The 16892-nt window shown below is 38.7% G+C and overlaps 1 pseudogene; it reads left to right on the forward strand.

Annotated features, from left to right (window-relative positions):
• LOC131572588 (potassium voltage-gated channel subfamily KQT member 1-like) overlaps window positions 1-16892 on the forward strand; it is a 459238-nt pseudogene that overhangs the window by 76301 nt on the left and 366045 nt on the right.

A 16892-nucleotide genomic window follows, 5' to 3' on the forward strand; every position in this document is an offset into this window, starting at 1 on the left:
CTCCTGAAATCTCTGTGGTTCTCACTGTCACAGAAAATGCCAGGGCCTGCTGCCATAGGTCACCCTCATTCCCAAGAGCTTCAGGGCACATTCAAATGTATTTCCACATTAGGTCTCTGAGGGTGTGTTCCACCTCAGGGTTGTGTCTCAGTTTTAAACATCACCACTGCCTTGTCATATAAATCTCTTGGTTACTATTGGGAGTGTAGAAGATGTAATTATCCTGGGTCTTCTCAGAATCTGAATTTCAAGACTTTTGAATTTTAGTGGTAGCAAGAAAAGCTTAAAAATTTCTTTAGAATATTTTTTAAAGCTCTTTAATTATAAATATTTTCTAATGGAAGTTCTGAATAAGCAGCATGAGGAAGTTGGAATGTGGCATTAATAAAGAATGCACATCCCAACTGAGCCCTGAAGTATAGAATTGAAGACTCCATGAATTTAATTTTAAATAAAATGTGATCAGGTAATTTCCAGCATTTCTAGGAAGATAACTTATTATGTGGGGGTTTTGTGCTTATAAAATGTTTCAGTTTGAATTCTAGGATCTGAAGATCTGTAAGATAAAATTTTTATAACATTGGGTACACATAATAATGGCTACTTTGAATTCTCTTTTTAACAGTTGTAACTTGGACTCGTACTCAAATTACTGCCCTACCTAAATATCCTCACATCCAGGATTTAAAAAGTAAGTATTCAGAGAAAATATACTTGAAGTAGGGAATACTCCCATAAAATGTTGTTTCTTTACATCTGGAATGTATGAAATAACAGCTAAAACTTTAGTTAGGTATAGTTTTAATTTAGTGCAGTCAACAGCTACAGATTATTTTGCTGAACTTGTTTTGAGCTTAAGGACAAACATGGAAATTATTTCCTCTACTATTAAGATTTACTTTAATTTACAGATTTTTTTTTTCAGTGTGGAACTGGCATATTGGTAACAATAATGTCAGTATTGAATTCATGATTAACACTAGGTAAATAGGGAAATTGTTCTACAAGTATTCAATTGTGGGAGAGCAAGAACTGCATAAGTCCAGCAAATAATTGTGGCATATTTCACTGTAATTACAGTAACTGGGTTTTTTGTTCTTGTGAGTCAAAACATTGACAACAATTCAGAAGATGTTTCTGTTTTTATTTTTACTGCAGTTTGTATGCTTTGACTATTAACAGTCATGAAGAATAAAAAAGTTTTCAGACTGATTTATTTTCTTTAATAGCCACACTAAAACTGTACTTCCTTGTGAAAATAAACCCTTTTACTATAATGGCAGTTCTGAATCCCATAATGGAATGTAACTCTATATATTTATATTATGTGATACATTCCCTATGTGTAATTCTAAGAGTTTGTATGTGTTAAGAGCTCTCCCTGAAGAGCTAACAAGCTGCAAAATTACATTTCACTGACTATTAATTGTTTCAGTTTAAGGTCAAGTTCTTCTTGTCCTTTTTAAAAAAAAATAAATAAGGCAATCAGTGAAGAAGGATCACTTTCAAAGCTATTTCTGTCTTATTTTACTTCACTGTTATTGCTGTATATTTGGTTCCTCAGAATAACTGAATGAACAGTCAAGTATTTCCTGCCTTAAAAAGTTAAATGCATCATTTTTGGTGACTTGAATTTGGTCTTGGAGAGCTGATCTCTGAACATATTGACAAGGTGTAGATGGTATCTCCAGCTCAAAAACATGTTAAAAATACTTGTGGGCACAATGATCATGTTAGATAAGAAACAGACTAAGCCTTAAGAGAATCAAGAAATGCTTGTCAAAATAGTTTGCTGTAGAATATTGAAAAGCTTTGCTCTCTTGGCATCATTTGAATACAAATTGTCCTTTTAGATGCATTCCCAAAGGTGTCCTGGTCACATTCCTCCTGGACCAGCTGTGGCAGCATTTGAGCCTCAGGTGATCATGAAAAGCAGCTAATTTCTGTGTTTTTCCTGCTGTCATAATACTCCTGCTGCAGCTGTAAAGCACAATTTAATAGCTATTAATTAATATACCTACTGTGCAATGCACTCTGTGGGTGTTGATGCTTCCCTTCCCCAGCCAGTGAAGAAAATATGTTTTCCAATGTCTTTGCCAGACTTTACCCACTAATACCCTCAGCCACACAAAATTGAATGAGTTTGGAAGTCCACTTTTTTTTTGTGGATCTTTTGAAGAAAGAGCTTTCATAAGAAAAAAAAGGCAGTACTTTTTTTCAGGAACAGAGCCCAGGAGAGAGAAAATGTTAAAATAAAGTTGATCCTGTGTTTTGAGAGATGGGAGATTTCTATGATTTGGGTTGAGAGTAAGAAACTGTAGGATTCAGTTACAGGCTGCCTGTTTGCCTGTCTTCCTTGTTTTGGGGCCCTTCCAAGCTAAGCCATGATTCTGTAGTGCATTATGGGTAATAATATGAATATTTACTTCATGGCTGTAGATTATACGTGGTCCAACTGCCTGGATGCTTCTCCCTCTTAAAGAAGAAAGGATAGGATATGGCATTTCAGGAGTAAATGGAACTCTTGCCGGCCACAGATCTTTTTCCATGCATATGGAAATGCCCTTAAAGCCTCTACTTCTTACAACAAAACTTTTGTCTTCCATCTTACTCAGCTGAACAGACTAGAAGGTCCCAAATGCTTTGGATTGCAAGGGACCTTAAAGATCATCCAGTTGCACCTCCTGCCATGCACCCCAAGGTGCTCCAGACCCCATCCCTTTTATTGAGTCATTCCCATGCAGAAAACTGAAAACCAATCGTGGATATAATACAAGCAGAAATATAAAAGTTAAAGTATCTAGATTGGTAGCTTTAGTTCCATGTTTTTATGAATGCTTTTATCACAGCACAGTAAATAGACATTTGGAAATATTTTTCAGGTTAAATTAGCAAGGAAAATCTGTGCTTGCTGGGTCTGAAAGGGGCTGGGGCGCGCTCAGAGATCACTGCTTGATATCTGAACAGATAGTGAAAGGCACCAGCACTACAGGACTTCTCTCCTGGACTCCACTAATCTCCAGTTCCCTTCTGACAGGTCCAATCTGTGCATGAGGAGATCCTTGCAGCAATTTGTGCAGTTGGTCCCTGACCGCTTTCTGAGACTGTCAACAAATCTGCTTATCAGAGAGTGCCTAGCATTGCACAGGTTCAGGAGAATGGACACTTGCTCACTCTACAAGTTAATTCATGCAAAATATTCAGCTAAATGTTTGAGGCCAATATGCTGCATTTAAAGAAGTTAATTTTGAAATATGTCTTGTAAAATAGACGTATTTATGATGCTGTAGAAAATGTTCGGAGGTTTTTTTTGGGTGTTTTTTGTTGTTGTGTGGTTTGTAGTTTGTGGGTTTTTTCTGTGATTTTTTTGTTTTGTTTGGGTTTTTTGTGTTTGTTTGTTTGGGTTTCTTTTGGTGAGTGTTACATCCTTCTTGTTTGCTAGGTCTGAAATGTATGGTCAGGCAGCTGAGCATGTGTATTCAAGAGTATGTTTAATTGTTTCTCTGCATGTTTTTCAGCACTACATGCCGTTTTCCAGTGTTACATGCCCTTATAATTTTCAGTAATATGTTGGTATTAATTTACATCCCCATGTTGTCCCATGAGGCCTGTAATGAGTGATTGAGTTCTAGGGACTGTAAGACTGTCTGTAATTTGGCCTGCAGGCTTATCTAAACAAAATAACGTACAACAAATTAAGGCAGCATTAGTGCATTTTGAGTGCTGATTATTTCAAATCAGATACACAGGAAACCAGATGTTGAAGTTTATCTAACACTTGCAGCTCAATCTGTAACTACAGTAGGAAGAGTACTCAGCACTTTTTGCATGGAGTTCGCAAAGTGTCTGTAGAAAATACAAATTTATTCTTATTCCCCAATTCATCTTTTCAGATGATCTTTTATTTCTGTTCTGCTTGCAAACCACTGCTTAATTAATTTTGGCATAATTCTGCAGGTATTTTGGGAGCAAAATGCAGTTCTTTTATATTGCCCCAAATTTAAATCAGACACATCTTGAATATGGTGATAAATTTAGCTGCCTAAAATTAGGTACAGAAAGTAGCCTGAGCTTTTTTAACTGTACTCGTAGCTCTAAGAGTTGTGTATGAGACAATGTATGTGGCATTTGCAGATGGCTTACATTTGAGTGTGTAGTTAGGATGTAAAATCACAGCTTCAGATACTCAGATTTGTAACAGTGTTACATAAAACTAAAAATATATTTATCTTATTTGGAATAGTGCTGAGTACACTCTGGACACTACTCTAGCTTCACACAGTAATGAAGAAAAGGTCTTATAATTTTGGTAAAGAAATTACTCAGTCCATGCTAATTATGTTTCACCTTATTATTCCGTGACTCCTCAGAGGAGCTCAAATGCCATCCGCTGGCATAGTATTGAATGATACTAAATGATACTAAAAGCAAGTTGAAGAGATTTTTAAAAGCAGACTGGTGTTGAGGTGTCAGACACTTCAGGCCTCTGGGCTTTCATAAGCTGCTGACTTTATTAATCTGAGAAAAGTAAGGCTTTGGATGTCCTAGTCTCAGCCCCAAATCAGTTTGCCTATGCAGCTTTACAAATACAGTGTTGCAGTCCGCAACTCCAGGATCTCATCCAGGGAAGCAGCAGGATTCTGGGGACCAGCATGAAACACCAACGAGACGGGCTCCCGGTTCATGAAACCATTTATTCAGCATGGGAACAAAGTCAGGTCCAGAACAGAGAGCCCCGAACAGAGGCACAGCAGGGGTTTTTGAGGGACAGAACCCCCGAGGGTCTCCACCTTTGAGGGTGGAGTTCAGGGTCAGGGACCAGTAGAAACATACCACGGGAGAACCCCCCAGGGACTTAAACCAAATCAGAGCACCTGGGACACCCTTCACAAGCGGTTTGGGGTGGGTCAATGTTAACTCTTTGTCGTCCCTGAGGCACACTGCCACAACACAGTATTTTTAAGTGAGGTGATACAAGTTCCTGACACAGGAAAGTAGACAAGACAGCAGTGTGATCTCACAGGCAGTTCATCCCTGCAGATAAAGGAAGCATAGTGATCCCAGGGATTTTCTGTTGAAATGCAGCCTTACATATGAAATTAAATCATATATTTTTGTCCTATGTATCGGTGATATTGAGTAAAGCAATCTGGCATTATGATGGGAGAGAGGGTTTTAACAGCTTCTGATCTGAAAGTGATGAGGAGGTGGTGGCACTGAAGGAGCAGAGAACTGCTTTTTCTTTTTTTCCATCTTTATCTGAGAAGACGATAGTGCAACATCTTCCTTGTTATTTTGTCCTGCTGTTGATAGGCATTGGCTGTTTGGAAATGACCACAACAGTGCAGTCATGTTTCCTATCGCATTTGTAATTTGGGAACTTACCCTTTCCCCATAATGCAAAGACAGCAGTTAGTGTAAAATAGATAAGGACTCTAAGGTCAGATAAAGCCAAACAGCATTACAAAAAAATGTCTCTGGATTATGTTTTGATGTGTTTATTTTATGACTTCACCATTTTAGAAATTAAAGGTATATGAAACCTAACTTTCTTTTTACTGTTTAATCAGTTGCTCTGTTTTTGGTTCCCTGGGTCTGTGGCATTTGCTGGAATTTGTTGTACTGTGGTTGATACTATTCTGTATTTTCAATTTGCTGCTTCCATCTTTTCATGCTCATGAAGTATTGGATATTTTTTGATGAAACCAGTACAACTTCTTCATACACTGAGTAGTTACACATGGAAGGGAGGGATGGTTCCTCTTCTTTTCCCTTTTCATATCTCCTTGCCTCCCCTGCTTAATACTCTGCAACATCAAATGTAGGGCATTAATTCCCATAAAGTACGTTTGGACAAGGAAATCTTGTGAAAATAAGTATAGAGAGGGAAGACAGAGTTGTTCTGTCTTGAGCTGCAACTGCTACAAACTACCATCTGTAGTAGCTGGGCCTTACAACTGAGTTTTATTTCTGGAAAACATCACTGCCATGTGTTGAATGTATTATAATGCTCCACATTTCCTCAAAGTGAAAGCACTATCATGAATGATTATTATTACTTACTTTATTGCTTACTTTATTACTTTATTACATTGTCTGCTTGACATTCAAACAGAAATTGTTCCTTTTAGTGTGATTTTTGGGAATTTTGATTTATGACTGAATATTGCTGTCTAAATAAGTTTTGGAATTTCAAGGAAAGTGAGTCAACTTCAAAAACTGAGTTTGCTCCAGAAAGAGTGTTTTGAATAAGAAGATAACTGCTCACAATTCTGACAGTCACTTCAAGGACAGAAAATACTTAGAAAATACCATGTATTACATGCATTTACCATTAGCATTCATTTTCGGACTAGAACACTTTATTCACGTGTTAATCTTTTAAAGCAGAAACACGTAGAATTAATGAGTTTTAAAAGCATAGAGGGAAATCAATATTAAACAACTTTTATCAGGGTTGCATGGATAAAACAAGTATTCTCTGGTGATAGCTTTAATACTTCTGAAAACTAAAACCTTTAATTGAGTAAAGTGGCTCTGAGAGTAGTAGGGAGTCTCATCACCACACAAATATGATGAGCCTCAGAGATGTGATTTTTGCTTTAACTTGATATATTAGAGCAGCACTTCTGTAAGCAGCTCTTTTTTCTCCTAATACTTTAGAGATAAATCTAGTCTGCAATCAAAATGGCTAAAATTGTTCTGTCCATGGATCTGACCATGGAAGCTTGGGAGAGCAGTCTCAGAGGCAATCTCTGAGACGTGACCCAAATACTTAATTTTATGGAGTTAAGTACACAAGTTCCATTCAGCTGATAAAATCAACTACGTATGTGTTACACAATTCCTGTTTGTGTAGAATACGTAATCACATCATTGCCTTTCTCCAAATGCTTGCAGGAATTAAATGTGCCCTCCTTGTGGAATGAGTGCCACAGATACTCACAGTAGTCCTCACCAAAGGGAAAATGTGAGTGCTTTTGCCTTATGTAAAGACACAACAGAAGCTTGTCCTGCTTGTGTAGCCAACCAAGCACAGGCTGTTTATTCCCAGGATGAGGCTCCCCACATCCCAGCAGAAGATCCCTGGTCAGAGAGCAGGCTCCAGGTGCATTTTGCAGAAGCAGCAGAGCTGCTCAGCTCAGCACATGTGAATTGTGAGGAAGCGAAGGTTTCAGGACTGGGTCCTGCTGTTATTAAAAACGAGATTCACTTAATAAATTATAAAAAGTTTAATATAAATAAAAAGACAATTAGGAGACAAAGGAAATAAAGCAAAGGGTTAAAACGGCCGGGTGCCCTGGCGGGTTGCCAGGAACACACCTGGTATCTTGGGAACACTCTTTTTATCCCCCCCCTGCTGTGAAGGTTTAATGCATATTCAAAGCATGTCCCTTCCCTGGTTCCGCCTTCTTAGATCATGCTTTTGCACAATTTTATTTTCTGCTGGTCAGCATATTTTTCGCTGGTCATCATTATTCTAGCTGGTCAGCATTATTTGAAGTTTGGTTTCCTTTCTTCTGCAAATGGTCACTTGTTGATAACAGTCCGGCCCGTCATCCTTCCTTTGAGGGCAGCTGGGCTTCACATCTTCTGCTGATAACAGTTTGGACTCTATTGTTCTCCTGATAAGCAGCTTGGGCCCCATTGTCTTTGCCCTCTGGGGTTTTTTTGCTTTGTACCTAGGAAATTCTTCTAAGCTTAAAACTTGTTAACAAGAAAAAAAGTACATACATAGCTAAAAAGTATTTAACATATAATATTCATCTTAATACCTGCGAAAGCCAATATCACAATATAATTTATAACACTGTCATTCACCCTTGCTCAAACCACTGTGCTGATGAGCACATTGCAGTGCAGAACACTTCTCAGAAAAGGTGTTAGCAAGCCCAAGTAAACAGGGGGTTATGGGGTTTTTAGGTGTGCCTGGATGCAGATTGCAAGCAGCGGTGTGATGAGTCAGAGAGGAGTTTGATAAAGCAATAATAGACCAAACCCCTAAAACTACAGGACTAAAGTATGATCTTACGACTTCTCGTGGCAAATGCATTGCAGTAACTTTAGTATCTATGCAGTGCTCTGAAGGAGGCAAATTGTCATTAGTTAACTAGACTATGCTCTGACCCTTTCAGCAGTTCATTGGGAAGTAGGAACTGATAGCAATGCAGAGTTTTCCTGTTAATCTGATGTGCCTAATATGGGCACAATGATTTAACTCTGCCTTAGCCCACTCCCAGGTTTTGCTATGTTCCTACAGGGAAAACCTTACTGTAGCTGAAGCCAAAACTCCCACAGTTGAATTTTGCAGATGTGATCATGTGCCATTTTACTTGTTCAGAGATTGGCGCTTCCCAAAGCCATACTTCAAGTGTTGGATCTGTGTGTTTCAAGGCTTTGTCTGGCTAAGTATGAGGTCACATAGTTCTCTCACAGGAAAAATGTCTTAGCAGAACAAATGCAGAACTGGCAGGTCTCACAAAATAAAGCTCCCCTAGAACAGCCAAAGTGTTTCAGTAGTGTTGGGAGAGGACAGAAGTTCATGCTCCCAGTGCCAGGATTATTTGGGTTTCCCTTGGAAACACACAGTTTAATTGTGATTAAATGCAGCAGAGGTAAATAAAATAGCTTTGTTATTTGTTGGGGGTTAGGTGTCCTTCTTTTAGTTACCTAAATGTGGAATTTTTACCCATTAGTTGCGGGGAAAATCTAAGTGCGGGTACTTGGTGGATACTTGAAGAACACAGAGTTCGGCCGGGCCTGGGGGGGGAAGGGGGCAGGAAAAGGGGAGGGTGGGGACAGTTTTTTGGGCTTCTTCAGCTTTGGAGAAGGACACTTTGGGTGCAGAGCTGTTGCTGTGGGGAGAAGGGAATTTGCCATCACCCAGACGGAGCTGCTGCTTCTTCTTCCCTCTTCGTTGGTGGCCTCGCACCCCCTGTCCTGCCTTCACGTGTGGCAGTGCCAGGCACCGCCGCGGAGCTGCTGATCCACCTCATCCACCAGCCCAGGATCTCAGCTCATCCCTGCTGTTCCAGCTGAGTGTTCCGCGGAGCCCTGCAGGAGCACCGGGACTGACTGCCCGAGGGGGTTTGTGAAGCAAAGCCTCTTCTCCATCCTTTCCTGTCTCAGCCGAGAAAGCTGTCACAGGGTCCCTGGTTCTGTTTTGTTGTTGACGCTGTAGTTATTGTTGTTCGTGTGCCTTGTTATACATACTAGGTAAAGAACTGTTATTCCTATCCCCAGATCTCTGCCTGAGAGCCCCTTGATTTCAGAATTATCATAATTTGGAGGGAGGGTGTCTACATTTTTCATTCCAAGGGAGGCTCCTGCTCTCCCTAGCAGACACCTGTCTTCCAAAACCAAGACATTATTTTATGCCATTTGTCAGTGTTCAGTTACATAATTTGATAATTCCAATGTTCCATAGACATCATTTTCACTCCTTGCTGTTTGGGTTGTGTCTCTTCCAATAGTAAGCTCTGGTGTTGTAGGTTTTTTAGTATTTACCTTGAACTTGAATGCAATCCAGCTAAAGTGTTGTTCTGGAATTAACTGGAGATTTCAACAATTTTATTTTCTAGAAGGCAAGGTTTCTTATTTCTGTCACATGGGTTGTTACCACAGTATATGCCAGTGACATTATTTAGTCTTTACTTGTTTATCATAGCATAAAAATAAGCATCAGCTTAATTTTAATGATACACCTACACACACATTTTTTTTTTTTCCTCCTTTGGATTTATATGTGTCATCCTGTCCATTTTCCAAGCTAGACTGTCAGCTCATGTGCTTTCAAGGATTATCAGAATTAAAATTTATAGGTAGCTTCCTTAGAAACTGTTAGGATCACCAGGAATCGTGAATTAACTTGCTTTTAGATCACAGCAACTTAAGCTAGAGATACTTTGTATCTTTTGAACCAAGTTAATGTAGGAAAAGATATTGAAGCGAACTTGCAGCAGAAATAGCTTTTGAATATTCATGTATCTGAACTTAGAAAGGCAGGTACATGTACACTGCACATTTATGATGAAGTCAGCCCTATTCTTGATGGAAATGAGTTTTGAGGGTAGATCTTTAGAAAACATTGGATTTTAGCACTTACAGGGCCAGCTGCACTTCTCTGATTTTTGTAGTGTCTTAGTGAACTCATTCATTAGTTGGCTATTATATGTTTTCAAAACCTGTACTGAAATTTGTACCATTGTAACACCTGGAACATGAGCTAAACTCCAACACAGCTTGTATCCACCAAGGTTATTCTGCAGAGGATGCAGCCACATCAGTGCTGCTCCTGAGGCTTCCTAGAGAAACTTGGAACACTGGTGGTTATAGTGAGCAGATAGTACTTTGGTTTCAAGTATGCTGTTCGTATGATAACAGAATTTTAAATTATAGTTTTGAAGGTATTAAAGCATATATATCAAATGGTGTTGAGTGAGGAAATGGAAATCTGATCATTTGAATTGTCATACCCACATTTATATAGCAGATGTGGTGAATTTCTGTTCACGGGAGACAGCCCTCAAGAAGACAAACCTTTCTTGTGAGAGGTTCCTTGTGTTTGAACATTGTATGTGCTATGGCAAGAGCTTTCAGATTTGTGTCCCTTACATATTATGATCTCTTTGAATCATTTGTGCAGTGGGGAGACACTTGGAAGGGCACACCCCAGACACGTCACGGGCCAACAGCTTCACCGATGTCATCGACCCAGTACCCGAGGAGTCCCCACTGCCAGCAGCATCTGACGTGGCACAGTGAGTGAGCAGCAGCTCTCAACTGATCACATTAATGCTCATTAACTATGAGGGACACCTATCACCTAGTAAGAGTTATTATTTTGCTGGCTAGCTTCACATGAAGTGATTGTGAGTTTGATCTTGTTTAACTAAATGTGAACATTTCCTACCAAATGCAAGTTTAGCCTTAAGTTTGGTGGAAGTAGCCAGATGCTTGGAAAAGCAGCACTGCTCTGTTGTGGGTGGATAGCAGTATTGGTGTCTTTGTTTTCCCACTTTTAAAGGCAGCTGACACAGTTCCTGAGAGCTGTGAGATTTACAGACAGTTTTACACTAGTAGACTTCTCCATTAGATTAAGCCCTAAAGAAGTCTTAATATGAATTGATTGGACACTTAAATGAAATAGTAATTTATAAATACAGCCTGAAAATAGAAAGGCTATCTCATGTAATATTTTTATAAAGCAGGCACAATTTTAAGAAAATGATGAAACACAAATATGAAAGTGAAATTATTATCCAGGACAGAAAACCCCCATCAGGGAGTTCATTGCCGTTGTTGAATTTTTGCTTTTACTTGGCTTAGCAAATATTTCTAGAAATAAACAAAATAATTATACAGGACAACTCTATATTGTGCTTTAGTAATGTTCATGCTTTTGTCCTGTAATATACATGTCCAGTTTTGGGCATGGGTATTCTGGAGTAAACTTTAAATGTAAAGCAAAGCATTAAAACACAGAGGAAGGCCTGGATGGACCAGAGCATCCAGGTGCTATAACAATGCTTTATCTCCCATCAGAAATTGATACAAATAATGCTGGTGAGGAGATCTCCTGAGTTAGCAAGCTCATGAAAGTCTAGCTGATGTTTGGATGTTATGGTAATGCTGGTAAAAACTCACCTGAGATACCCTTGCAAGAGGAAATATGGGCTTGTCACTGGAAAAAACACTTTAATAAATATCTGAGAATAAAAAAAAAATAAAAAAGAAAAATATTTGCTTGCCTTCAGGTAGGGAAAAATATCCACTGCGCGGTGTTCAGGATGAATTTGAAAGCCATGTGATTGCATTCTATGGTGTGACTGACTTTAAGAGGTTTCCTTTCACATCCTATATTTGCTTTCTGTCCAGGGAACTCATATAGATGATGTGTCTGCTACATCTAAAGAAACTGTACTGTGTTTTCATACCAGATATCCTGGTTCTTGTATTTCCCCACATGTAATATTGGCCTTGCTTTCAAATGAGAGAATTCTAAATTGTTCTATCAAATTGGTCTTCTTTCTTCTGTTTATTCAGCACAGTGCAAGCAAAGAGTTTTGCATTTGAGATAAAAAAACCCTCAGTTCTAATCTTATTTCTACTCTTTAGTGCATGAAACATGGTGGTATTGTGACTTATGTGACTTGTATAGTGTAAACTGTACCTGCACTTTTAGCTCCTATTGGTGTTTAAATGCACTTATCCCTTGTGGGGAAAATAAGAAGTAGCAGAAAGATAATGAAATGCACAAATGAAAAAAGAAATTAAATTATGGATAGATTTAAAGTATTGTGCTACACAGTTTAAAGTAATATGCTCTGAAATTATTCATTCCTCTTGATGTGGACGTCAGGTGCATAGAAACAGAATGATATTGCAACTGCAATTGCTAAATTAAGGATTTTTGTATTCTAAGCCCCATGATAAAAAACCATATGTATAAATTATAGCTTCTAAATATTTGTAAGAAACTTCAAATGCATAGAAAACATAAGGTCAAAAATTATAGATATAAAGGTGCCATGTAACAACAAAGTCAAAACATCATTGCATCTAGTTTCTTCTAAATTGAGCACAGCAGCTTTCACCTCTATCACTGATCATCTTATTTTCTGTGTCTGTATTTCTGCCTAGTAGGATGCATTAATTTAAGAGTTGTCCTGATTCTTGAGCAGAAATGTGTAGTGTGTCCTTATTTTAACTGTGAACTTTATGAGAGAAGCACAGAACGTGTTGTATTTGTGGATCCAGGTTTAAACTCCCAATTCTAATGCAAACAGTAAGCTATTAACACTGCATTTGCCTGATACACAGATATTAGATATACTCAGTGTAATTATTTATCTTGTCTTTTGGCAGAACTGTAAGCAGGTAATTCCTGGTGTGTGCTTTGGTGTGCGAGCTTTCCAAAAGAGCATAGCTTCTGCTTTTCACTTAATTAGGGCCAACAAATCTTCATCCTAGAGTTGTAAAAGCAGTCAATGATTAGACAGAAATGCTTCCAAGAGTAAAATCCAGCCAAAAGAGGGTGTGTGAGTGTATATATGTGTGTGTGTGTATATATATATACATATGAATACACAGTGAATCTTCTCAACTTTCAAAATAAGTCAAAACTTGGCTTTCACATATCATGTTCATGCCAGGATCCCACAATGATTACAGTTTAACATGAAACACTTTGTGAACTCAAGTTTGACTTTAGCTGCCAAAAGCTAAAGTTTTGTTTGCCTCCAGCAAGTGTTTTAAGCTAAAAAATCAATCCTGCAGTAAACCTTTATTTCAAAGTCTGCAACTGGTCATTTTTAAGGTTCTTGTGTTGATTATTAAATGTGGTGCCAGGTCAACAACTGTAATGTTGTGTTGCAGCACTGCCCAGGTCTCAGTGGCGGATGCATCCACCATTGGAATTCTGATGTGAGTGGTCCACGCAAGCCTGAAGAAGCTAAGCTGCCCTAGTAGAAGGTGTCAGTAAAATCCAGCAGCAAGCTGGAAAATGGAGCTTTCCAAAATAGAAACACAGCTGCTTTGGATCTCTTCAACAGCTGGGATGATGTTTGTTTCTGGTGATCTCTGCACAAATGTGAACAACTCCTGAGCCAGGGGACAAAAGCATCACCTTCAGTTTATAACTCTGTGACTGCCTAAAGTTCTTGTTGGGTATCTCTTGCCCATTTCCTCAGGGGCCAAAAATCCCATGTGCTTCTGACCTGAATAGAGCTCTGTTGGTTTATAATGGCTGCTTCTGAGGTGTCCAAAGCTGAATAAAAATGATGTTGTTAAAGACTAATCAGTTCTGACAGATTAAATAAATATATTAGTTTCAATCAGTTGATGAGTAGTCCTATTTGTAGTAAGAAAAATTTGGACTGCCTCACTGCCTGATGTAATTACTCACCTAATATTTCAAATTCTCTGATGAACAGTCAGAAGGGGACTCCATCAGTTCATCACTGTAGTTTTGCAAGAGTAAAAAAGAACCCAATTACTTTAAGACTTACTATTTTATTCTTTTTTTTATCTTCAGCTGGTTCTATTTTTGTGATGACATGAACCCTTGGCCATGACAACATTTTCTGTTGTACACACCACACTTCATCTTCCATCGGGAAAGAGAGAATTTGGCCAATAGACTGCACTGAAAGATTACACCAACCTGGGCCCAGATAGCACAGTCTCAGGAAAAATACACAGAGCAGCAGCTTCAGAGGCAGACATCCTGTTTTTGTTTTTCAGAGCTCTGTGGTTTAAAGCTGTGGTGTCTAAAGCTCTTTCAACTGTAAGGAAAAGCAAAAGTTAGAAATTCTATATGTCAACATGGTTAAGCAGCTGTGGTTGGGTATACATTTTGTGGCTCCCTGAGGTCACATGAAGGTGAATGCCAGCTGGCGGGGAGCAGGGCAGTGCTGCAGCTCAGTCTCTGGCAGGTGAGATGCACACACAGTGCCCACGGTCAGTGCTGGCTGCCCTCAGGGGACAGCTGAGCAGTGACTCCTCAACTGGAACAGGCTGCCAGGGAGCTCCACCTGTTCCCCACAGGGAAAGTGGGCTTAAGCACTTTCCATGGGCTGAGAGCGAGACCAGCAGGTGCTTTTCTTTCTGTCTACAGCAGAGTCAAGCTGTGCTTAGGAGTCAAACATGGGTTTGATCCAATCCTGGCTGAAACAGTTCTGTGCAGAGGTTTAGAAAGCTTGAAGGTCCTTGTGTATGAGTGTAGGTGCTGTGGCTGTGAAAATGGCTCACTGCTTCTGTTTGAGGTCTTTAAGTAATGTAACAAATGTATCCACTGTTCCCACCTCCTCCAGTTTTTTTTTATTTCAAGCTCGTAGTACAAAACTGGCTCTTAGATTGTTCAAGGGAATTTTCACCTACAAAAAGATTAGCAAGAAAACCCAGGATTAAAATGTGATTATTAAACAATCAAGGGAACCCTGATGAAGGGGGGAAAGACAGATCTGAGGTGAGGCAATGGATGAAAAACAAACCTTTTTTAACAGGGGAAACTGAGACCCCGAGGGTGAAGGTGACTGAATGCCTTGTTCTGTGTTGCTGGTGAATCCTGATAGAAAAAGAGCATCCCAAATTAATCTCCAGTGGTGAGCAGGACCTTTTGTGAGGATTGAGGCTTAATGAGGCCAGAGGGTTTGGTTATGTTTGTCTCTTGGTGCTTGTGCTTGTTTCAGGCTGCCTGGAAGAACAGACCAAAGCTACTCCCCATGTCACCAGGGCTGGGTTCTGCAGAGATTGGGGGATACCCTGATTGCTGTGTACTGGGTTGTATTCAAAGGAGGATGCTTCATGGTTAGTCTTGGAATCAGGCTTTTCTCTTTAAAAACAAGTTTAGAAACAATGTTGGTTTAGGGTTTTTTGGTGGGTTTTGTTTTTTTTTTTTAGTTTGGTTTTTTTTTTTTTTTCCCTAGAAGAAATAGGTTATATGATTGGCAGATACGAAATATTAGTGATTTTCTTCATTGCCCACTAACACAGGAATTTTATACAAAGTGAATGGGACAAATGGTAAAACTTACGCTAGGCCTTAAAACTTGCATTAGGTGTTATCAAAGAAAATGATCATTGTTAAGCTCTTGAAAAAGGGGATGTTAAACTCATCTTCTGACTTTCAGCCTCCCACTATCTGTAGCTGGTAGTCAAGGTTTCATCCAGATCTTAAGAATATTTTTTGTCCTTTATCTCTGCTTGAAGATCTAAGTGTGCAATTTGTAACACCAAGCATATTTTCAATCTTTCTGTGGTTTTGGTCTATCTCTACCAGCTCCATTTATCTTTGTATTTTTATCAAAACTTCCTCCTATAGCTTATTGTTTTTAATTTTATTAAAGAAACAGGTCACCTTCTCACCAGCAATTCTATCCCACTGAATATAATTGATAATAAGTATACAATAAATATTTTCTATATTCTATATAATATATTCTGCATAATATATTCTGCATAATATATTCTATAGAATATATTCTATAGTCTATATAATATAGAATATATAATCTAGTAATTGGATAGTGATCTTGTGTAGGATAATTGAATCAACTATAAACTCATTAATAACACTTTTGTTACCAAAATAGTGTCCCTGGGGTACCATGAGTGGAGGGCATACATCTATATCCATTTTGTTTCCAGGTTTCTCATTGTCTGTTGGCTTTTGACAGTTATTGATTCCCATTCTCAAGTACATCGAACACAGGTATTGCTTATGCAACTAGTTCTGTCCTCAGCATGGCACTCAAAAACATTTATCAGTTGCTTCAAAGAGGGATTTTCACAAGTATCTGTCATTTCTGAAGAGAAAAAAAATGAATTAAAATAGTGAAAATTTAACAGACAGTAGTAATTGCTAATCTGGTTCTATGCTTTTTACCACTATATGGTCTCATATTAAATTACACTTTTTAGCACTACCCATTTTTGTCTTCTCACTTCTAATTTGGAACTCTTTAAAAGGGCTGCCTTGGGATTTTTTCCAGCACCCAAATTATTTTTATTACCATGTAAAATGAAAGCAAGGCTGGCATTAGTATAAATTGGTGCCATTGTGTAATAACCTTTTATAAGAATTTGACACTGGTTCTGAGGAGGTTTGGAGGTGTTTTTGAGGTTTTATTCTTGAGTCGTGGTAATTTTTTGCTCTTTTGTTCGAAAAGTGAGAACATTTGGCCAGTGGAGGGCACTGCCCTATAACACAGGAGAAACAGAAACTCCCGTTTCAACTTCGCAAATCCCATTTGTCATTTCGGCAAGCTTACTTATAAACTTAATTTATCTGCATCTGAATTTCCCCAATGTTTAACTGGCAAGTTGCCACACTAAGAAAACTCCCTACTATACTAAAACATCAGTTTAATGAGAAATTTAACCAACCCCCA

The sequence above is a fragment of the Poecile atricapillus genome, chromosome Z (assembly GCF_030490865.1).
Source record: "Poecile atricapillus isolate bPoeAtr1 chromosome Z, bPoeAtr1.hap1, whole genome shotgun sequence".
Taxonomy (NCBI): Eukaryota; Metazoa; Chordata; class Aves; order Passeriformes; family Paridae; genus Poecile; species Poecile atricapillus.